At 35.6% G+C, this 24,331-nt stretch overlaps 1 pseudogene; it reads right to left on the bottom strand.

The window, feature by feature from the left end:
• The window catches only part of LOC102840873, a 112,613-nt pseudogene extending 89,620 nt beyond the window's left edge, over positions 1-22,993 (bottom strand).
• Positions 22,994-24,331: the final 1,338 nt, after the last annotated feature.

The raw sequence follows: 24,331 nt of genomic DNA, 5'->3' as shown, positions 1-24,331 counted from the left end.
ACCAGCCACTCCATGGGACAAAGATGAGGATTTTTTCTTCTGTAAAGAGTTGGAAACCTTATGCAGGGTCACTAACAGTCAGAAATGACACTATGGCATACAGCAGCAACAGCAACATAGTTGTTTGGAAAAGGCAAATGTGCAATTCTCTTTTCTGAGTAATATAAAAATCAACAGAAGGGAATGAAATTAACTTGAGGATTTGGAAGAGCATTAGTAATAACATAGAAATTCATGAAGATTGGTTAGGAGTTCTGTAAATCAGTTATTTTTATTTAAAAAAAAAATTTTACAACTGAATAGTTTTTGGAACAGATGCTGTTTTTCTGTCTTTTTTCTATCCCCACAGTAAGAGACAGATGAGGAATAGAAAACTGTGCCTATGTATACAAGAATCACATATGCTTAGATACCCTTCCAATATGTACGGAAAATTATTCAAGGTTTTGAATAACTCTTTCAAAATAAGTGGCTGTTTATTCATGAACAAGTTTTGTCTAGTGTTAAATTCCTTTAGGAAAGGATTAAATCAATTGAAGGGAAAAAAAAAAAAAAAATGGCCACAAGCAAGAATGTGAATGTACTGCAAAAGTTAAATAGGAGTGCCTCCTTGAAGAAAAATAAATTAATACAAAGTGCCTTTTTATGTATCCTGTGACATAGACAAAAGAACATACGTTGTTTTCTTTGTAAAAAAAAAAAAAAAAAAAAAAGCCATTGGCATGAAGCAGAGAGAAGAAATGCATGTGTTTAGGCTCTTTTGAAGGATTTTAGCAATTGCTTAACCTTTAGTGTTGAAACATCTTTAATTCTAAGTGGTTTGCACATGAACAAAGAAATGGTCATATAGTATAAGTTTTATTGCTTCAACTATTTAATAAAAAAGCAGAAATATAAAATATGTAAAATAGTTCATGGAAATTATAAATACATGGCAAGGATGAAACATGCTCATCCTAAGAAAATAGCAAATTTTTCTCATATCCCATGTTTCTGGGATTTAATTCCAAGTTGAAGTAAAATATTGGCTGCCTCATTGCCAAATGAAAATGTGAATAGGCAAAGTACAGAAAGAAATATTGTTATTAAATTTATATGGGATAGGGTTAGTCATATAAGTTCTTAGCAGATACATTTTTTTTCTCATTTTCTTTTGTAAAAGTTTAAGTAAACGTGAAAAATATTTCTTTGAAACTTGCATTTAATTTAATTTTTAAAATAATATTTTATTTAGTTTCTTGTGAAAGTGTACACAGCAATTTAAGTTGCCATTCGAAGATTTCCACACAATTATTTCAGTGACATTAGTTATACTTACTACAATGTTTCAGCACTCTCTGTTCTGTTTAATTCCTTTCCAGTACTCTGCTTTCCCTGTGTCCCCTTGTCTTCTCAACTTTGCTTTTAGTTGTTGACCTTGTGACCTCATACAAATGATTTTTAAGTAGAGTACCATTTCTTTATTTTGCATGCCTCTCAGCTATTTTGTAAAAGATGATTTCAGAGTTTAAAGTTTTAAAGAGTTCTAAGAGTAGAGTTCTGATGTGGCTGTGTAGGATAAGAACTCAACTGCTAACCACAAGGTCCACAGTTCAAACCCACCAGCCGCTCCTCAGAAAACCTACACAGGGTCACTATGTCATAATCAACTTGATGGCACTTAACAGCAACAAAAGATGTAAAGTGTTTCTCAGTACTACATTTCGAGCAAGATGGCAGAGTAAATAGACTCACTGACATGACTCTCTGCAATAAAACATGGGAGAAAGAGTGACGGATACAGATGGTGATCTTCTGATCTTCAGAGGATAGGACAGAGAAGTAAGTGAGTGTGTACTGGAAGAGGAAGCTGAACAGAAGCAATGAGAGAGGAGAAAAACACGCAGATTGTGGGCTGGCATGGTGTGGTGTGGCCGTCTTGAACATTTTCCAAAGGCTGTTGATGCACTGGCTTAAAGGCACAGGGTATGACTGGAGGTTGATGGCAAGAGGGGGCAATATTCTCCCTTGTTACCATGCCCTCTTGGTAGCCAAGTACTTAATCAGTCTCCACCCACACACCAGCACATAGGTTAATGGCACCCCCTCCTGCAAAGTCTCTGATCTGCCTGGATTTGGGTGCCTGGCATGTACCCCTGCTTCCAGAGCATGTGATCCCACTCTGAACTATACTGACACAAACAGTGAATAGACACCTAAATATGTTCACATTTCCAGTCTCTACCACGTCTACCACAAGAGAGGTAATGTATGCCTGAAAACATAACCAATATAAAATTATCAATTGAATATAAATACAAAAATATATACAACAGTGTCTCAGAAATAACAGATAATTTCATTTTATACAAATAAACAAGACAAAGTAGCTCAAACATGTGACCAAAATAGAGAGTGAGAAAATATAACACCAGAAATGGTATTAAAACTACTAGATAAGGAATTTTTAAACAAATGCTAATTAGGCGACATCAATGGATTTTGAGAAAGATCTAGAAAACTACAGATGAAATCAAAGAAAACATGCACAAACTATGAAAAACTAAGAAAACAAGTGGATAAAATAACTGAAAAATGTGAACCATACAAAAAAAGTAATTAGAAAGTCTGAAGAGTAATACTAAGACTTCAGAAATAGATAGTACACTGAAAAGGCAAAGAAATAGAACTGAATCAATGGAAAGCCAAATTACTGTGCTTGAAGAGAAATCTCTCATTATTCATCTGCTTGGGGAGCATTCCGGCCACATCTCCAAAAACAACCAGCTTTATGATCTACAACATACTTTCACCTCCCCTCCTATCCAGTAGCTATCAATGAACATGGTCTCTCTATAACTATTTTTATCTTTTTATAAAAGAAGTATCATAAAATATTTGGCCTTATATCCTTAGTAATCCTATGCAGAGTCTCTGTGAGTTGGAACTGACTTGAAGGCCCTTAACAACAACATGGCTTGTTTTGCTTAACATTATGCCCTGCAGATCCAGTCATGCTATGTTTCACAGACTTATTGTCTTTACCATTTCATAGTATTCTGTTGTATGTATTCACCACATTTTGCTTATCCATTCATTTGTTGATGGCCAATTGAGTTGATTCCATTTATTTGTGATTGTGAATAAAGAAGCAATGAATTTAAGTGTGCATACATCTACTTTGGACATGTAGTCCGGAGGAAACAATCGTTGGAGAAGGATGTCATGCTGGGTAGGGTGGAGGGTCAGAGAAAAAGAGGAAGACCTCCAACGAGATGGATCGGCCAGGTGGCATCATTGATGGACTCGGGGGTGGCAGCGGTGGTGAGGTTGGCCCAGGATCGAGCATTGTTTCGTTCTGCTGTGCATGGGGTCGCTATGAGTCGGTTCCGACTCGATGGCACCTGACAACAACAACATCTATTTGCATTTCTATGCTTAAGTCTATAGAGTATATACCTGAGCCATGGTGATTCAGTGGTTTAGCAATTGTCTGTAAGGGAAAGGTCAGTGGATTGTGCCTACCAGCTGCTCTAGGGGAGAAAGATATGACAGTCTGCTCACATAAAGATTACAGCCTAGAAAAAAAACTTTAACAGTTCTTGTCTGTCTTATAGGGTTGCTATGAGCTTCATATATACACATATATGAAGGCTCTTTAGTAATTGGAGGGAGGGGAATGGAATTAAAAGATAATGGAATTATTCCCTAAAGTTTTGAAGTCTCCTTGTATATGGAAGGCGCTCTGGTAGTGCAGTGATTATGGGTTAGGTTACTAATCTCAAGGTCAGCAGTTCAAAATTACCAGTGGTTCATCGGAAGAAAGACAAGGCTTCCTGCTCCTGTAAAGATTTGTTATTGTTGTTGTTAAGTGCCTTCGAGTCGGTTCCGACCCATTGCGACCCTGTACAGGGTTTCCGAGGTTGTAAATCTTTACGGGAGCAGAACTCCTCATCGTTCTCCCGCGGAGCGGCTGGTAGTTTCGAACTGCTGGCCTTAAGGTTCGCAGCCCGATTCGTAACCGCCTCGAAAATCCTATATAGGGCTGCTATGAGTTAGAATCGACTCCATGGTACATAGGACCACTACCAGTATGGATATCGTCATACTGCTCTTCCAAATATTTCATAAGTGTGAAAAATTTACAAATTAAAATTGATACAAATTTTTTTTAAGTAAAAGCATGATGTGATTTGAAAATGAGAAAATCTGAAACACTGACTTCTTTAATCCATTCATCAGGCACAGCTACATTTCAACAATATTACTGCCAAATATTTAGCCCCTACTTTCCCTACATTATATTTTGTGGAAAATTAATAAACTAGCTTAGTTCAATTGTTTGAGTACTGCCAAGTTTTTAAAAGTATATCTGCTATATAAAAATATCCATTAACTCCTTAAGAAAAGAGATAAAGGCTTTAAAAACACTGTTAGTCAGATTTTATGTATGCTTTTTCAGTATTGTGTTGGATAGGAACATTGGTGTTTCAATGTTTAAAGCACTCAGCTGTAAACTTCCGGTTGGTGGTTTGAACTGCTCAGCAGCTCTGCAAGAGAGAGACAGTGCAATGTGCTTCTGTTTACATCGACAGCCTTAAATCCTTGGGGGATGGGACTACTCTAGGCTACAGCGTTATTGTGAGTCAGAACCAACTCAATGCTTATGGATTGGATTTGGAGCTATGTTTTATTATGTTGTTGTTGTGAAGTGCCTTCGAGTCCATTCCAACTTACAGCAACCCTGTATAGGGTTTTCGAGGAGCAGCTGGTGAGCTTGAAGCACCAACCTTGAGGTTCAAACTGACTTTGCAGTCCAGTGTATTAACCTGCAGCACCACAACAGGACTCCGTATTGTGTTGAATAAGTAGTATTTCATATCAAAAGTAGCTTGCTTGACTTACTTTTTAAAAGGAAGTTTTTTTGTGTTTTTCCTCTTCATCATCTGGGAAGTAAAGAGCATAAGTAATTTAAAAATTTAGGAAAGCAATGTTGTTGTCAAGTGCCATCGAGTCAGTATTGACTCATAGCAACCCTGTATAGGGTTTCCAAGGAGCAGCTGGTAAGCTTGAACCACCGACCTTGCGGTTCAAAGTGACCTTGTAGTCCAGTGCATTGACCCACATCGCCACACCGGGACTCCAAGGAAAGCAACAGAGAATATAGACAGGAATCTATTATACTGATACTGATAACCTGGTGTGGCACTGTAGGATAAGAACTGAACTGCTAACTCAAGGTCAATGATTCAAACCCACCAATTGCTCTTTTGAAACCCTATACAGGGTTGTTATGAGTCTGAACCAAGTTGATGGCACTTGACAACAATAACATTACATTGATATTCGACTATATATATATGAGTTTATTTCATAACATGTGTGTGATTTATTATCAAAGTTGAATGGTGATGTAGTCAAATCCCCAAGAGAATGTATAAAGCTAAGGTGTGAATAGGCATACAAGTTAATGGAACTAGTAATCAGCCAAGAATGACAGATAAATGTAGATTTTTCACCGTACATATTCTGCCTCTGTGCCAAGAAAACAAACATATTTTGTCTGTGGTATTGCAAGTTTTTTTATTTATTTTGACAACTCTCCTAGAAAATTCCCCTGAAGCAATAGTCTATTCTTTTTAAATATTTCTAAACCTGTTTCCTCTGTGACATTCTCCCGGTATATAATTAGCAAGTTCCTGCATGAAAACTAGCAGGTTTTCTGTGTTGACTTGGCAAGCTCACTATTCTGCATTTCATTCCATGTCAACATATTTTGTTGTGTATAACATGTATAGATCTGTGTTTACATTTTCCTTTGTTGTTAATAGTAAAATGATCTATTTTCTCTGCCATTATTGCATCAATGTCCCCCAAATTTCTCCTGGGTATGTTGCATTCCCAATCAAAGTTTGCAATAACAATTTATTACATATTGGAGAAAAACAGCATCTTTGGAATTTGTTAAACTGATATTCCAGTGCCTCCACAATTTGCTTCTATTTATAGATATAACTTCATCTTGTCCTTTTACAGTTTTCACTACAACTGATGATATTAATAATTTCCTTTCCTCTACTCCCAATGTATCATTGCCTGTTTCAAGATATATTAGGAAATAATTTATGTCTTCCTCTCAATCCCTCTCCCTCCTATTGAAAGAGCTCTTCAGTTCTTCCAGCTCAGTAAAAATTTCTCTAATCAACACCCAACTCCTATACTTCATTTGCTAACAATAATCACTTGTGACCTATTACTTGATATATTAATGCTGTTCTTATCCATACAAGCATTATCAGGATGATCATAAAACAATCAGGAAATAGTCTTACGTCTTTTCTGAAATATCCTCGAGTTGTAATCCAAATTCTACATGGTTTAGGAATTAGGAATTTAGGCATAGCTTCTCTTTCCTGGGGCTCTTTTCCACTTCATAAATATCTCCTTTATTGTATAAATTATAATGTATTAAACATATTCCCTCCAGACTATAAATTGCTGGAAACAGTGATCATAATTTTCTTTTAAACTTTTTCTTTGTTCTGAAAATGATAACTGGTAAAATGTATGCACTAATTTTTTTTTTGGGAAAAAAAAAAGATTCCTTCCCATGCTCAATGTCAGTCTTTTTTAAAATTAGAATGCTATTATAGTAATTTTCAATCATTGTATATTGATGACACTTATAAAATTATAATTTGTTTTAAATGAGTTGGGTTTTGATATAAAAGTATGGACAGCTAAATTACAATTGCTGTGTGAAATAACAGCATGGACAGTTAAATTATAATATGAAAGCATAATAGTTTTAATCATGGCAAGTCTTACTTGCCTATTTATATTTAAAATGGCTCAAAAATAGGTATACTCCATTTGAACTCAGTACTAATAATCCTGTACCTATGTTTTCTGGTATGCTTTGTAAATTTATTTTTTATTTTGTAGTCGTTGATGAGAATATACAGAACAAAACATATACCAATTCAACCATTTTCAAATGATATTGATTTCATTCTTTGAGTTTTGCATTTATTTTCAGGCTCTTTTTGAGAGTTATTTTCTTCCCCACTAACATAAACTCTTTGCTCGCTAAGGTTCCTAGTTAATCTTCTGAGTCCGTAGAGGACATCATGCTAGGTAAAGTAGAGGTTCAGTACATATAGAGGAAGAACCTCCCCCCACTCCAAGAAATCGTTTGGCACAGTGACAGCAGCAATAGATTCAAGCTTAACAATGATTGTGAGGATGGCGCTGTTGCCTGAGTCAGGCTATAAAGACTAAAAAGTCAAGAAATGTAACATAAAAGAGTTTTATTAGAGAAAGAATACTTGTAGAGGAGACATGCCCAAGGCAGCAGCATCTTGGTGTGTTCACAGCTTGACATGAATTTATGTTGTTAGGTGCCATCGGGTGGGAATCAACTCATGGCGACCCTATGCACAACAGGACGAAACACTGCCCGGGTCTGCACCAACCTCACAATCGTTGTTATGCTTAAACCCATTGCTGCTGTCATTGTGCCAATCCATTTCATTGGAGGTATTTCTCTTCTCTTTTTAGCTGATCCTCCACTTACCAAGCATGATGCCCTACTACAGGGACTGGTCCCTCCTGATCATATTTCTGAATTTTGAGAGACGATGTCTAGCCCTCCTGGCTTCTAAGGGGCATTCTGGCTGTACTACACAGATTTGTTTATTCTTTTGGCAGTTCGTGGCAGCTTTAGTGTTCTCCTCCTACACCATAACTCAAATGCATCAATTCTACAGTCTTCTTTATTCACTGTGCAACTTCCACGTGCATAGGATGTTATTGGAAATACCACGGCTTTTGAAAATGCATGTATTTATAGTGAGAGGTTAATTTTTTCCTTTAATAACAGTTGTTCCCATTTCAAAAAGGAGGTGGAAGTTATTGCTTGCATAGTTCTGCTCTCATTTGTCTCTTCTGTGCCCCCTTTCTCCCATGCGCGTGCATCTGGCATCCATGAAGGAGTCCATGATTTCAGGATGAATACTTTCCATTAGGGAGACCTAGGGATACTTGTCATTACTGACTTTGAGCCTGCGTTCAAAGCCAGTTAAGGGGAAGGTAAATTTGTAGTTGATAGTTTCCAAAGCTCTGGTAGCGTAGTGCTTACAAATTGGGCTGCTAACCTCAAGGTCAGTGGTTCGAAACTATCAGCCGTTCCTGGGGAGATAGGTGAGGCTTTCTGCTCCCAAAACGTTGTACAGCCTCGGAAACCCTGTGCAGGGTCGCTGTGAGTTGGAACTGACTCCACGGTAGTTAACAACAACAACAACTGGCTTACTGAATTAAGAGGGAGGACTCACAAGCCTCTCTGGGTTTCAGACAAACAAGGAGATAGTTATGTGTTTTTTTTTTATCTCATTTATATCCTGTCTACCTGACTAGGAGATAGTTTTTATTTTTTGCCCACATTCTGCACATCGGTCTTTTGTATTTGAAGGTGTTTTTTATGTTTGTTTGTTTTTTTCTATTTTTGTATTTTTTATGGTTCTAGTGATCTTTTCCCAGTGCTGTTTTTCTGTTGCCACATTAATCTTCCTCAGCCGTTCTTCTCCTGTTCTCTTACCCTAACAGCACAGGACTGGACAGTGTTTCATTCTTTTGTGCATAGGGTCTCTATGAGTTGTAATCGACTCATTAGCACCTAGCAACAACAAATGGCACAGTGGTTACGTGCTCCACTGATAATCACGGTCATTGGTTCCAACACACAAGATACTCCATGAAAAAAGACGCTGGAGTCTCCTGGAAATATTACAGCCTTAGAAACTCTACGGGCCACTTCAATTTTGCCCAACAGTGACTCATTGTCAATATTTTGGTTTTTGTAAGTTTATTTTAAATCATATAACATGCCTGACTTGTAGTAGGTGTTCTTTATATTTTTGTCTAATAAATTAATGGTATAATTAATAATTAATTAAAAAAAGAATATTGTTAAAAATATTTGGTTTTATCATTTTTTTTTCATTTATCTTACTTTTGAGGTAATACTAGCCAAGCTCTTATCTCTTGCTGTAGTCTTGAATCTATTAGTGGAGGTAGTTCTTTCAATAAAAATTACTTAACATTATCATATCTAATTCTCTATTGCTAAATCCCTACATCTTGATGAGAACTATAATTGTATTATTTCATAAATATTTTATAAAGGTGTATTACTTATTAATAGTATAGCATCAATGTCAATGACATATTCATATTAATATCATCTGTTTAATTAGAAATGGTATATTTGAAGATAATAGAAAATATTACAAAATATAAAATGTTTTCTTCAGTCATACCTTTAAAAAAAGAATGAAGTGCTAAATCATTAAAGCACTGCAACAAATGCTTATAAGCATTATGAAATCAACATTAGAAGTTATAAGAATGTATTTTTAAATTGTTGAAATAGATATTATTGTCAGATTATGTATTGAGGAAACATTATATGACAATGTTTAAATATACTAATCAAAATATTCAAATATTTAAGTTATATAAAAACATCTGAATAATCACACAAATCAAAACCAGAAAATAAGATGTAAAACACACACACACAAAGCTAAATGACTGAAAAAAACCCCACAAAAACCAGTTGGAATAGAACATTTCTATCTAAAGAGGCACATGGCAAAACAATGCATTCAGTTCTGTTTCTGTATCCAGGAGTAGTCTGGCAGTGTAACGTGTTTGGTTAAGGTAACAGTTTTCTCACATGTTACAATAGGATACCAATAGAGTTGTTGTTGTTGTTAGGTGCCATCGAATCAGTACCGACCCATAGTGACCTTATACACAGCAGAATGAAACACTGCCCAATCCTGGGCCAATCTCACTACTGTTGCCACGCTTGAGCCCATCGATGCTGCCGCTTGGACCATCCATCTCATTTAAGAGACGAGAATTCTTTCATTATTGTAGGACAACCCAAACTAAGTTTTTAATAAGAGGAAAGCTGCAGTCTTTTACTCTGGTTTGTAGTAGGTCTAATGAAATACAGCTTATATGTTCGACCAAATCAATCTCTAATATTGATGTACATCATAGAAAGGTTAATACAAATATATAATAGGCAAAAGTACAGTTTCATGCATTCAGTTCCCTCTATTACCTGTATCTCAACTTTGTTAAATCAAAAATATCTGAAATTATAACTAAACTCATAACAAATACTTAGGGTTTTATCTAACACCTTTCAATGAATAATAATAGATTCATTTATAAACATAATATATTTTTAAGTGTTTGTTTAGCTTCAATTATGATCCAAGCCTTGGACAATCAATTAAGATACAAATAAATTAAACAGAATATTAGGGAAACTTACAGTATATAAAAGAATAACTATGACAATGCTATATTGTTATATATATAATGAAGCAAATTAATAGAAGAACTCTGAAAGAATAACTTAAGAATTCTAAAAAGTTAATTTTGGTGATTTTCTTAATGAAAAGAAAAAAATTTGCAATAGAAAAAATATATATAGGGAGAAGACCTTTGCTATTGGAAGAACAATTCCAAGATTCTTTTATAGAATAAAAGGCACTGTTTAAGGTTTAGAAAGTGAATCTGTGGCTAGAGCATTGTGGGAATGGGGTGAGTTTTTGACTGGAGTGCACAACTCAAAATGAGCAGAAATAATTGTAAGCCTCCATTAATAATCAGAGCATGGACTGCATGAAGTATGTATGGATCTAGTAAAAATGGAAGGTGAAATGGATGCATAAATATTGATATCCTGGTTATTAGTGAGCTGAAATGGGCTGCTATTGGCCATTTTGAATCTGACAATCATATGGTATACTGTGCTGGGAATGACAATTTGAAGAGAAATGGCATTGGATTCATCATCATAAATATTTCAGCATCTTTACTGATGTACAATACTGCCTGTAATAGGATAATATCCAGAAGTATACAAAGAAGGCAAGCTAATACTATTATTCAAATATACATACCAAACACTAAAGACAGTTAAAATGCAATTGAAGAATTCCACCAACTACTTGAGTCTGAAATTGATCAAACATGAAATCAAGACTTATGGATAATTACTGGTGATTGGAATGCAAAGGTTACAAACAAAGATGAAGAATCAGTACTTGGAAAACATGATCTTGGAGACCGAAGCAATGCTGGAGATTGCATCAAAGAATTTTCCAAGACCAATGACTTAACTCATTGCAAATAACTTTTTTTTTCTTTTTCTTTTTTAATATAAAGGAAGATTCATGGTGTGGTGCTGTAGGATTAGCACTGGACTATGAACCACAAGGTCAGCAGTTCAAACCTATAAACTGATACTCTGATACCATATACAAGATTGCTGAGTAAGAATAGATTTGACAGTACTTAACAACAATGCACACGGACTTTACCAGATGGAATACACAAAAATCAAATTGACTACATCTGTATGAAGAGACAAAGGTACAATAGCTCCATATCATCAGTCAAATCAAGGCCAGGGACAGACTGTGGAACAGACCACCAATTGTTCATATGCCAATTCATGCCCAAGCTGAAGAAAACTAAAACAAGTTCACGAGAGCAAATATGACATTGAACATATTCCATCTGAATTAAGAGATAATCTCAAGAACAAATTTGTTGTGTTAGTCACTAATGATTGGAGACCAGAAGAGTTGTGGGATGACAACAAGAACATTATACAGGAAAAAAGCAAAAGGTAATGAAGACAAGAAAGAAGGAAAAGAAGAAAAAATGACTGTCAGAAGTGACTCTGAAACTTGCTCTTCAGCACAGAGATGCTAAAATAAATGGAAGACATGAGAAAGTAAAAGAATTGAGCAGAAAATTTCAAAGGGCAAATAAAGAAGACAAGTCCAGTATTACATTGCATGGTGAAAAGACTTAGAATTACCAAACCAAAAGCTAACAGTACCCTCAGCATTTCTCTGGAAAAAAAGAAAACAAAACTGAAAGAACTGAAGAAAAAAAAAATCAGTCCTCGACTTACAATATTGAAGGGTTCTTTGAGAATAATATTGGATGATACAGAAAACATCAAAAGAAGAGGGAAGAAATGCACAGTCACTGCACCAAAAATAAATACACAATATTCAATTATTTTAAGAGACATCGTAGATCAAAAGCAAATGGTACTGAAGGAAAAAGTCTAAGGTGCACTGGAGGCTTTGGCCAAGAACAATACTCCAGGAATTGATGGAATACAAATTGAAATCTTTTAACAAACTGATGCAGCACTGGAGGCACTCACTCATCTATGCCAAGAAATTTTCAAGACAGCTACCTGACCAATTATTTGGAAGTGACCCATATTTATTCCCATTCCACAGAGAGGTACCCAACAGAATGCAGAAATCATAGGACAAAATCATTATTATCATATTCAAGTAAAATTTTGCTAGAGATAATTTTTACAAAATGGCTGCAACAGTACATTGACAAGGAATCAGATTTTCAAGCCAGATTCAGATGAGGACATGAAGCAAGGGATATCATTGCTAATGTCAGATGGATCTTGGTTGAAAACTGATAATACCAGAAAGATGTTTACCTGTGATTTATTGACTCTGCCAAGGCTTTCAAGTGTGTGGAGTATGATAAGCTATGAACAACATTATGGATAATGAGTATTCTAGAAGGATAAATTTTACCCACGAGGAGTATTTACATAGAGACCAAGAGGCAGTTGTTTGAACAGAACAAGAAGACAATGAATGTTTTAAAATCAGGAAAGTTGTACATCAGTTTTGTATTCTGTTGACATACTAATTTAATCTATTCACGGAGCAAATACTAGAGGCTGGATTATATGAAGAAGAACGTTGCATCAGGATTGGGGGAAGATTCATTAACATTTTGTGACCTGCAGATGATATTTTTGTTTTCTGTAAGTAAATTGGACTTAAAATACTGATGCAGAACATCAAAGACCACAGCACCTAAATGTAAACAAAAACCCTCACTACTAGACCAATTAATATCGAGATAAGTGAAGAAAAGATTGGTGTTGTCAAATATTTCATTTTGCTTTTGTTCACTATCTACACTCATGGAAACAGCAGTCAATAAGTCTAATGATGTATTTCATTAGGCAAATCTGCTGCACAAGACCTTTTAAAGTGTGCAAGAGCAAAGATGTCAATTTGAGGACTAAGGTGTGCCTGACTCAAGCCAAGGTATTTTCATTAGCTTTATATGCATGATAAAGTTAGACAGTGAGCAAAGAAGACCATAGAAGAATTTATGTATTTGAGTTATGGTGTTGGAGAAGAATATTAATACTGCAATGGACTGCTAGTAGAACAAGTAAATCTGTGTTGGAAGAAGTACAGCCAAATGCTCTTTAGAATCTGGGATATTGAGACTTTGTCCCTTATACTTTGGAAATATTATCAAGAGGGACCAGTCCCTGGAAAAAGACATAACGCTAGGTAAAGTGGAGAGTCAGCAAAAAGAAAAGGGGTGGGCGGGAGATGACCAGTGACATGGAATTTCAGGGTGGCAGCAGCAATGGGCTCAAGCCTGACAATTGTGAAGATTGTGTAGGATCAGGTGGTGTTTGGTTTTGTTGTGTGTAGCTCACTATGAGTTGGAATTGACACCATGGCATCTAACAACAACAAACAACAGGTGATTGGAGTATAGACAAGCAAATGCCAGCTTATGTAGCGCCTCAGTTAATATTTTAGAATTTGTTTTCTATAGGGGAAAGGTCTTTGAAATGTTTCAACCATAACAATGATTTGATCAGATTTATTTTTCATACAATTACTTTGTCTGCTTGACAATGAATGTATTAGAAAACATCAGATGTCAAATAGCTCCTCTGATATTTAATCATAGTCCTGTACATTTTATTTTTAGGCATATATTCCACAAATAGAGTCCTGGTGTGGTGCTTTGGTTAAAGTGCCAGACTGCAAAGCTGTTTGAACTGCAAGGTTGGCGGTTCAAGCTCACCAGCTGCTCCTCAAAACCCTATACAGGGTCACTATGTGTTGGAATCAACTCAACGGCAGTTAACAACAACAACAATACCACAAATGTAAAGCATATGCTTACAAAAACAAGTTATATGTAAGTGTTCACAGCAGTGTTATTCATAATAGCCAAGAATCAACTAATGAATGGATTAAAAATATGTATTTCTATATAATAGGCTATTAATCATACTAAAATATTATTGAATCTTGAAAATATGCTAATTGAAAGAAGCCGGACACAAGTAGCCACATGGTTTCTTATCTGATTTATATGCTAACTATAGAGACAGAAAGTAAATGATCGGTAATCAGAAATGGGGATGGAGAGATAGGAACTGATTACTATGGATACACACTTGCTTTGTGGAGTAATAGCATATACTGCAATTAAAAACTGAATAGCATGGATGCTTTGTTAGAGCGCTGCAAAGCAATGAATTACACATTTTAAAAAGTAAATTTTATTGTTTAAGAATTTTATTTCATAAGAATTATATAAGATGAAATTAGTGGAGATGAGGCCTTATATTGAAAGGAAATTACGCATGACTTTATAAAAGTTGGTAATACCATGAACTATATGGGAGCTGTTCGTCAGGTAGATATTGAAAGGTTTGAGAGATACTTTTAAAGTAAAACTAACAAATTTAATGAATTTTCAATTGATTAGGAATTCAATATCTTATTGTCATACCTTCAAACTTTCTTTTGGTGAAACTAGTTTTTCATTTAGATATACTGTAAATTTCACCAAAAGTTAAGTGCCATTTGTTTCTTAGCTGTTTCTCCTGACTGCAACACCTTAGAGACTACTACTTGCCTTCTATTGCCATACATAAAATAAAAGAAAACATCTTGAAATCTGTCCTGAATAGACTTAGACCATCTTCAATGGGTTATCACTTCAAGAAAATTCAAAAATTTTTTTCTTAATAAAATCCTACCAATCCTGTTATAGTTGTGAGAGCCAATTATGCACATATATATTCCCAACACTGAATCTTCGTGTGGCTCTGGAGAATAAGTACTGGACTGCTAACCGAAAGGTTGGTGGTTCAAATCTTCCAGCTGCTCCTCTGAAACCCAATACAGGTTCACTATGTGTTGTGATCAACTTGACAGCACTTAACAACTGTAACTTGTTATGGTGACAATACTGTATACACATACACACATATATTGTTTTTGTTGTTAAGCGCCAGAGTCATCTATGACTCAAAATGACCCTATATAGGATTTCCAAGGAGCAGCTGGTGGATTTGAACTGCCAACCTTGTAGTTTGCAGTCCTGATGTAGCGCTGTGGGTTAATACACTAAAATGCAAAGTTGGTTTAAACTGCAAGGCTGGCAGTTCAAGCTAACCAGCTGCTCCTCAGAAACCCTATGCAGGGTCACTATGGGTTGGAACTGACTTGACAGCGCTTAACAACAACAATAACTCTCTCACTCTTTATGTGTGTGTGTATATATACAAAATATACCTTTTATTTCATTTTTCCATACACTATTTGTAGTCCCCTCAGATGAGGCTTTCTGCTTCCATAAAGAAAACCCTGTACAGGGTCGTTATGAGTCGGAACCGACTCCACAGCACATAACAACAACAACCACAACATATATTTATATCTATATATCTATATCTATCTATCTATCTATCTATCTATCTATATCTATATCTATAGATATCTATATAGATATCTATATATATATATATATATAGAGAGAGAGAGAGAGAGAAAGAGAGAGAGAGAGTAGGAATCGACTCAATGGCAGTGGATGAAATACCCACACACACATTGCTATAACTCACTGCCATTGAGTCGATTCTTATACATAGAGAATTTGTATAGGGTTTCTGAGGCCACAAATCTTTGTGTGAGCAGAAAGCTACATCCTTCTCCTATGGAGTGCCTGCTAGGTTTGAACTACTGTCCTTTTGGTTAGCAGTCCAGTGCTTATCCTATAGTATCAACAGTACTCCTATACATTTAGGTCTTTCTTTAACCTCTTCAATACTTTAGTTTGTATAATGCACAAACAAAATATATCTCTTTTCTTTTTGAATGTTTCTAGGTGGAGTCACGATGTGGCACTATAGGAAAAGCACTTGACCATAATGTCGGTTTGGACTGCAAAGTCAAACTGCAAGTTTTCTCAACCAGCTTTTCCTTGGAAACCTACGCAGGGTTATGAATCAGAACGGACTGGACGGCACTTAACAACAACAATATTTTATTCTAATTAATAATTTCAGTAATAAAATACCTGATGGAAGTTCCTCTAATTTCATTTTCTATTCTTTATAATGTGCCAAAATATAAAAATTTGTTTAGATTAAGTAAAATAATGTATTGTTTCATATGTCTGGAAAAATTCAGAGATAAGCTATTTTCAGACCTGCCCTGTTAGAGGGACTAAAAGATGTCATTAAGACACTGCTTTATCTACACTCTGTGTTTCCTGTGTGTTGGTTACATGCTCAAACAAGTTATTTCTACCACTGACTTTTCCTAATATTTTCACAATTTCCCAGGTAAATCTCTAACTTATAAAAAAAAAAAAAAGGGGGGGGGCAAAACCCCAGGTTTTGAGTTCTGTGGCCAGATTGTGTCACAATAAAGAATTCTTTGGTTACTCCTTCTATTACAATATGATACACTGTATATTAAACCAATAAGGAAAGATATTAGAGCTGAGAGGTCAACCCCGCGAACACACATGTTGTTGTTAAGTGCTGTTGAGTCTGATTCATAGTGACCCTGTTAAGGGTTTCTGAGGAGCGGCTGGTGAGTTTGAATCGTGGACTTTGCAGTTCACTGCACTATCCTGCAGTACCACACCCACCAGGACTCCATACACACACAAGGGCTGAGTCATTGTTTTCCAAATAAAATATCAACAACTTCCTTTTTACCTTTTTAATTAAACAGAATAAAAATAAATAGATGCTTGGTGTAAAAGCAAGATTCTCTCACTACATATTATGCTAATAATTAAACTTTAGGAAATCTCTTATTTTAGATTACATAACGATTTATCAGTGTATAAGAGAGTAAAGTTCAAAAATGTTTGCCAAGTATTTTTTCATGAATATTTTTCATCTTAGGTTAAAATACTTAGCCCATTGAATGAAGAACAAAGTATCATATGTTATATCCTAAGAAGCACATGCATATTTTTCAAAGTAAGGAATATAAGTTATTACTTAATATCAGTAGGGTGCTATTCATTGGAGAAAGAATGCATTATTATTCCTACAACCGATAAAGACACATTCTTTCATAAAGTCAATCCCTTTGGAAGGAGACCAAGATTATGACAGATCTAGAAATGGATATTTGAACCTCTGACACTATAGTGTTTCAATTCTATTTAGAACTTCCTGCCCAAGAATGTTTAAGTAGGAGACACTGATGTCAAAAGATAGCTTGTATATGTATTTGTGCTCTTTGAAGTTTAAAATAAATGGAACAACAGTGAGATTACTTGTCCCATTCAACAGACATACTTTAAATTTAGGCAAATTGGAGGACAATGATTCTAAATCTCAGATTTTCAAAATAATATCAACCAATATTCAATGTTTTAAAATTACCAATGACCAAAATATGTCTTTTTCAAAGTCAAAGAAAAATGAAAGTATTACCCATAAAATCAATGAAACTTTTAAAACAGGTTCTAACACTAATTTTAAAACATTTTTCTTAAAGTATCAAGTCAATTAATATAAAATTATCTGTTTGGCTCCATAAAGGAGATTATTGAGTCTGCATCAGTTTAGACAGAGTCTTAGAAAAATATTTCTTTATTTGGAAGTATTTTAACTTAGAAGATTCTACATGGAAAAATAAATATATTCCAGGTAATATCTATATTTCCTAGCAAGTAGGATTCTCACTGCCAAGTCTCTATGATGCATGGTTTGATTTCCTATCTTGAACCTTTTATTAAACAAGAATTGTTGGTCATTACAGCAAAATATTTTTACAGAAATTTTACAGAAATAGCTGTTGGCTAGTTGGCTAGTTGGCTAGTGTTTTCATTATTCTAAAAGATTGGAGAAGGTATAGTAAAGATTGCTGTGAAAGACCTCTTTATTCTAAAATCTAGAAAGTGCAAGTTTAGTAAAGCACAAATTGCTAATTTATACAAAAAAGTACACTGACTAGATATTTTAATTTTTAATATCTTTGCTTTTGAAGGTAATACAGTAAAAAAAATATATGAATAATTATAGAGTAGAAAATTTAATATGAATATTCCAGTTGTACCAGAAGACTATGATCTAAATCCTTCCAAAGAGACAAGTCAAAATTATGGGAAGGTTGGTTTAACAGACAGGTATAGCACCATCCTCATATGATCACTGAATAAATTTGTTATCTACAAAGAACAGCGAAAAAGGCTAAAGGAGTTACTGTTTTCCTCATTACTTCTCTCTTCAATCTAATACAATCAAGCTTCAAAATATCTTCTCAAATATGTTATCACTAATGTATTTCCTTTTTTTCTTTTCTGAGTTGTAGCTTTGCGTATATCTTGAAAGTGACACAAGATACATGCATCTACTTAATCCAGGGATGGAATCCTGGTGCAGCACTGTGGGATAAGCACTGGACTGCTAACATGAAGGTCTCCAGTCTAAAGCTCCAGTTGCTCCTCAGAAACCCTATGCACAGTCACTATGTGTTGGAAAAAACTTGATGGTCCTTCACAATAGCAACAATACAGGGATATACATACATATTAAATAGTATTGTGGTTTTGTTGAAAGCTTATACTGTAAAATAGATTCCCATTCAACAATTTTTGCACAGATTATACAGTGACATTGGTTGCCGTCTTCAAAATGAGTGAACATTCTCATTGTTTCTGTTCTGGTTGTTTCATTTCCAGTTACGAAGCTTTCCTCCCTCACCTCTTACCTAATCTTTCTTTTCCTTTAAATAATTGTTCACTGCTTGGTCTCATACAGGTAATTCTTTAATGGAGTGTAGTCCCTGTGGGTGATATTCTTTATTTTTTGAGGAAATTAGCAAACATCGATCTTAGGGGATAACTTCAGCTCACTATCTTTTTGAAATGCAAATATAAATAATGAGTTGATGTGCCTATTATAAATATCCTGTGTTTATAATGGTTAATTATCTTTTGTTGCAAATACCCTAATGGACCTTACATGTTGTAGAAAATTATAAAAACTGCTTTCTTGGCCTGATAACTAGATGAGCTCAGACTGGAAAGAGGAGCTAAAAAATCAATGGGAACCCAAGAATTCTGACTTCTCTAAGTTTGTCATCATTTACTTTCTTTCTCCTTATTCTTTCCCCTTATTTCTTTCTCTCTCTGTTTGTTTTTGTTTTGTTTTTTTTTCCTATGAAGACAAGGCCTCCAAACATAAACAAAGGACACTGTATTAAGGCATCATGATAAAAAGCAGAGCCATAACTAAGGTTGTTATTGTTAAATGCCGTCAAGTTGGTTCAGACTCAGAGACCCTGTATAGGGTTTGAACTGCAGATCTTGGATTCACTTTCCAGCACGGATCTCTCAGTGCCATATCATGAGTCCATAACTGAGAGAGAGAGTAGGAAGAGTTGAATGTAAGCCAATAACCAATAGAAATATACATTAATGTATAAAACTGTACATTTATAAGAAAATTTTGTTTTAAAATGATTACTATTTGTGGAAGTAATATGCATTTCTAGTTCATGCAATAAAAAATGATAAATAAAAGTTACAATTTTATTTCTATAATCAACCCTCTTTCTTAATTTCTTAAGGTCAGAAATTGTCTAATGTATATCAGTTGGTTGTATTTAATTCAGAATATGTTTCTGTGAGTGTATATTTAATGAGGCATTATAATGCCTTTACTATTCTTGTTCATCGTTTCTCTCTAAATAAGCAACTCCACCAAAGAAATGGCAAATATAATAGAAATGAAAGTAAGAAATTTTGTGGTGCTGTGGGTTAATGCACTGGATTGCAAAGTTGGTTTGAACTGCAAGGTCAGCGGTTCAAGCTCACCAGCCCCTCCTCGGAAACTCTATACAGGGTCTCTATGGGTTGGAACCGACTCAATGGTACTTAACAACAACAACATAAAAGATGATTAAAAATGAAAAATGTTTGTGTTTCCAAGATTGGTATATTTTCCATAATATGCGATATATTAGAACAATTCTTCTGCACAGTAGTCATTTAACATAATACAAAAAGCAAATTATTCAAATGTGAGTAATTAACACATTCATTTAAATTCAACTTGGAAAATCCATAATATTCTTTTCTCATAATAAGAGGTAAAGTGCCACTAATTTTACAAGTTTTCCTGAGAAAGTCAATTAAAGTGTAAATTTTCTAAAATATGGCTATAACAAAACAAGTCAAAAAGTTATTCATTAAAGTATTTTATTTAAAAGAAAAAGAGTTTATTACAATTCAGTTGCAAATTAGCAAAAATACTCTTTCCTGATTTTTTTTCTTATAACAATGTTATATTTTTTTTGTATTAAAAAAGCCCTAAAATGCTAATTAAAGCTATGAAAGTTAAAAGCCATCTTATGATACAATTAAAAAGCTACACATAATTTCTCCTATAAAAATATTTCTCATTAGAAGTTTAGGAATGTTTCATTGTTTCTCAAAGATGTATGATGATTATCAAATGTTGTTGTTAAGTGCCACTGAGTTGGTTCCTACTCATTGTGACCCTATGTGTAACAGCCAAACGTTACTGAGTTTTACAACATCCTCACAGTCCTTGGTAGGTTGAAGTCTATTGTTGTAGCCCCTCTTTCAATATGGCTCATAGAGGAGCTTCCTCTTTTTTGCTGACCCTCTAACCAATCAAGTATCATGTTCTTTCCCAGTGCCTGGTTACTCTCATAAAATATTCATAGAAAGCAAGAAAAATTTTATCATTCTCAATTCAAGAAGCATTCTGACTGTACTTCCAGCCCAGATTCCTTCATTCTTCTGGCAATTCATCATATAATCATTATTCTTCACCAAGGCCATAATCCAAATACATCCATTCTTGTTCAGTCTTCCTCATTAATTGTTCAGCTTGTTCTTACATACCAGGTGGAAAAAAAAAAAAAATCTATGGTTTGAGACAGACTCACTTTAGTCATCAAAGTGGCATCTTTGATTTTTATTTGTAGCACTTTAAAGAGATCGTTTGCATCCTAATTACAGAAACCAATATGTTAATTGATTTCTTGACTGCTGCTTCCTTGGGTATTGATTGTGGAAACAAATAAAACTAAATTCTTGACATTTTCAATATATATTCTCTTTATCATGATGTTGCTTATTGGTATTGTTGTGAGGATTTCTGTTTTCTTTATGCTAAAATATAATTTTCATTGAAGGTTAGAGTCCTTCATGTTTATCAGTAAGCTTCACATCCTCGTAACCTTCAGTGAGCAAGGTTGTGCCATCTGCAAAGCAAAAGTTGGTACTAAGGCTTCAATTGCAGGAAGACTGCATGAGGGGGTCTCTGGAGGTGGATGGGGAATGGAAGTGACAGGGGACTCCAGATGGTCAGTCAAGAGTGAGTTTATTACCTACAACACAGCTTTAAGTGCAATCTTAGGTAGAAAGCATATTCAGGCACCACAACAAAGCTAAAGTTTATTATTATCTAGATAACAGTCAGGCACAAATATTTTCTCTTCATTATAGAGTTCTCCCTCAGCCACCTGGTCAGTGTGTTCGTTTTCATAATCTTTGGCATGCAAGGTTTTCCTTGCAGTTCTCATCAAGGTGTCCCTTGGTTTGATAACTGCCTCAGAGTGGGTTTAACACACGTCCGGTTCTTCCTACATTCAATCCTGATGACAAATTTTCCTGTGATGACATAGCTTCTCTGATTATTTTCACAGTATACAGATTAAGTAAGCATGGTGAATGGATATAATTCTGATGCACAACTTCCTTGATTTTAAACCTTTAAATCAATTGTAGTGTAGTGCTTAGGAGTTGGGCTGCTAACCTCAAGGTCAACAGTTCTAAACTACCAGCCATTCAGTGCGAGAAAGTGAGGCTTTGTGCTTCTGTAAAGATGTACAGCCTCGGAAACACTGTTCAGGGTTGCTATGAGTCAGAACCAACTCCATGGCACACCACCACCAGTGTCCCCTTGTTCTGTTTAAAGGACTGCCTCTTGGTCTATGTATAGGTTCCTCATGGGCACACCTGTTCTTTACAATTTTATCCCTAATTTCTAGGATCCACAGAGTAGGATGTCTTTGTGTGGTCATCAAAACAGGTAAACATTTCCCTGGTATTCTTGCCTTTCAGCCGAGATCCACTTGATGTCAACAGAAATTTCAGTTTCAAAGGACTCACTCCAATCTTGACTCCTTTTATGTGATGGTAATGAGATCCCCCTTTCCACCTCTGAATCTCCTGAATCACACCAGAGGTAGTGAGAGACATAAAGAAGAGATGGAAGAAAACCAAGTAACAGAGGAAGTAGAACCAGGAGACCAGCAAGAAATGCTGTGCTAGGCATCTGAACTCATGGACTGAGAACCTGTGAGCCTTCAGGCAAAAGATTTCCTGGTCAGGGAGCAGGAAGTTCTGAGAAATTAATCAGCCGAGTTAAAAAGCTTTGTAACACTTGCTTGAGCAGGATGAGAGCCAGGATGAAAGGTCAAGGGCTGGAGAGAGATGTACCTTTGGGCAAGGGTAAGTAGAAGTTATTCTGCTTGAAGAATTGCTTCCTGAGCATTTCTGATCCTGAATTGCAACTTCCCTAATAAAACCTCATAACTGAGAGTGTGGTCTGTGAGTTTTGTGTGGCTATTGCAATATATCACACAATCCAGGAGAGAAGCAGAGAGTGTTTTGAGAGCACATGACTAGTATTAAAATTGGTAAAAGTCTGGAAGATGGAGACATATCTCACCTCCACCTCATGGAAATCAAACTTGGACTGTTGATTTTGGTTTTCCTTCCTCCTTGTGACGTTAAAGGAGGTCAGGTGTTGCCGCCCAACCATTTTCGCAATAAGTGTGCACTTCCAGTAACTGTCAAATACTCAGTTTAATTATCAGGCCACATGACTCTGCAATAACGTTTGTAGTATAAAGACTTTTGTTAAAGCTGAAGTTGAATATAGTAAGATCACTTATCAACCATAGCGAATTGAAAGCAACAGACTAATGCATTTTTAATAGAGAGTTTATTTTTCCGAATGGGCCTGTAAAAGGTAAGCTGTGTCTAAAAATGACATGGGGGTGGTGCCTGATCTCCTCGGACTTTGAAAGGGAAAAGGAGAACATACTCAACACCAGTCGTAGGTTGATTTCCTTGAGGCAGAGGTCAGACCTGACACTGCATTCCAAACTTGTAAATCAATTCTGACTTGAACTGTCCTTCCCATGGCACTTTCCTTCTCTGCTGGGTTCAGTAACCCATTGCAATGACCACACAGAACACACTAGCAGTACTTACTATAATGTGTTATCTATTAAAGAAGTGACAAGTTACAATTCAAGACCTGAAAAGCTCAGTATTCAGTTTTTTATTTGGCACAGTCTTTTCTAAGTCATGTCTGAGAACAGGCCTCTCTCTGGCCCTCAGTCTCTCAGCCATGTGGCCCCTTGGGCCCTGCCCACCTTGTGCAAGTGTTAGAAAGCTATTTTAGCACTGTGACAAATGCCCAAAGGGCATGCCACTCTACCATAAACTTCAGCTCAAAGGCACTCAGCTCTAACTCCATGGGTCAGCAATCTTAGTCCCCTTATTAAGTACCTGGAGGCACCCGGATAGACAAAGAACTCTCCTGCCTGAAGGCATTCAGCTTTGCTCTATCCAGGGGCCAGTAATCCTGACACTCTGTCTTGGGCTCTTGGTGATGCTGCTGCTGCCATCACTGACACCACTTAGTTGGTGTCACAACTCCCTGTCCACTGGATCATAGTTTTAGCATGCTTTAATCTTTGGGTTCAAAGAATGCACTCTAATCCTGGGTTTCCTTTTTGATGGTAATGAGATTTCTTCTGAGATGGGTCATTTTATACCCAGCAGTAAGGCAAAATTGACAAATCCCCAAATTAGAGTTCCGTGTTTTTATAACTATAACTATCCCTGTTAACAATCATTCACAAGGGAATCATTTTGTTCTATCTGCATCTTCCCCATGTTTTATTACCCACATTCATCAGGAAAAGAAGAAATATATGCAATCTGCATTATTCCACCCAGTCATTTAGTGGGAGTTACCAAGACTATCATTAGAAAAGTAAGCCATATCCCTCAAATCACTGCAATACAATCTGTATAATCTAATTATTCCATGGAGACAATAGCAGAAAGGTGAAAAATTACTTGGGGG

This window comes from Chrysochloris asiatica, unplaced genomic scaffold (assembly GCF_000296735.1).
Source record: "Chrysochloris asiatica unplaced genomic scaffold, ChrAsi1.0 scaffold00005, whole genome shotgun sequence".
NCBI lineage: Eukaryota > Metazoa > Chordata > Mammalia > Afrosoricida > Chrysochloridae > Chrysochloris > Chrysochloris asiatica.
Note: the sequence above shows the minus strand (reverse complement) of the source record. Positions and strands in the feature narration are given on the sequence as shown.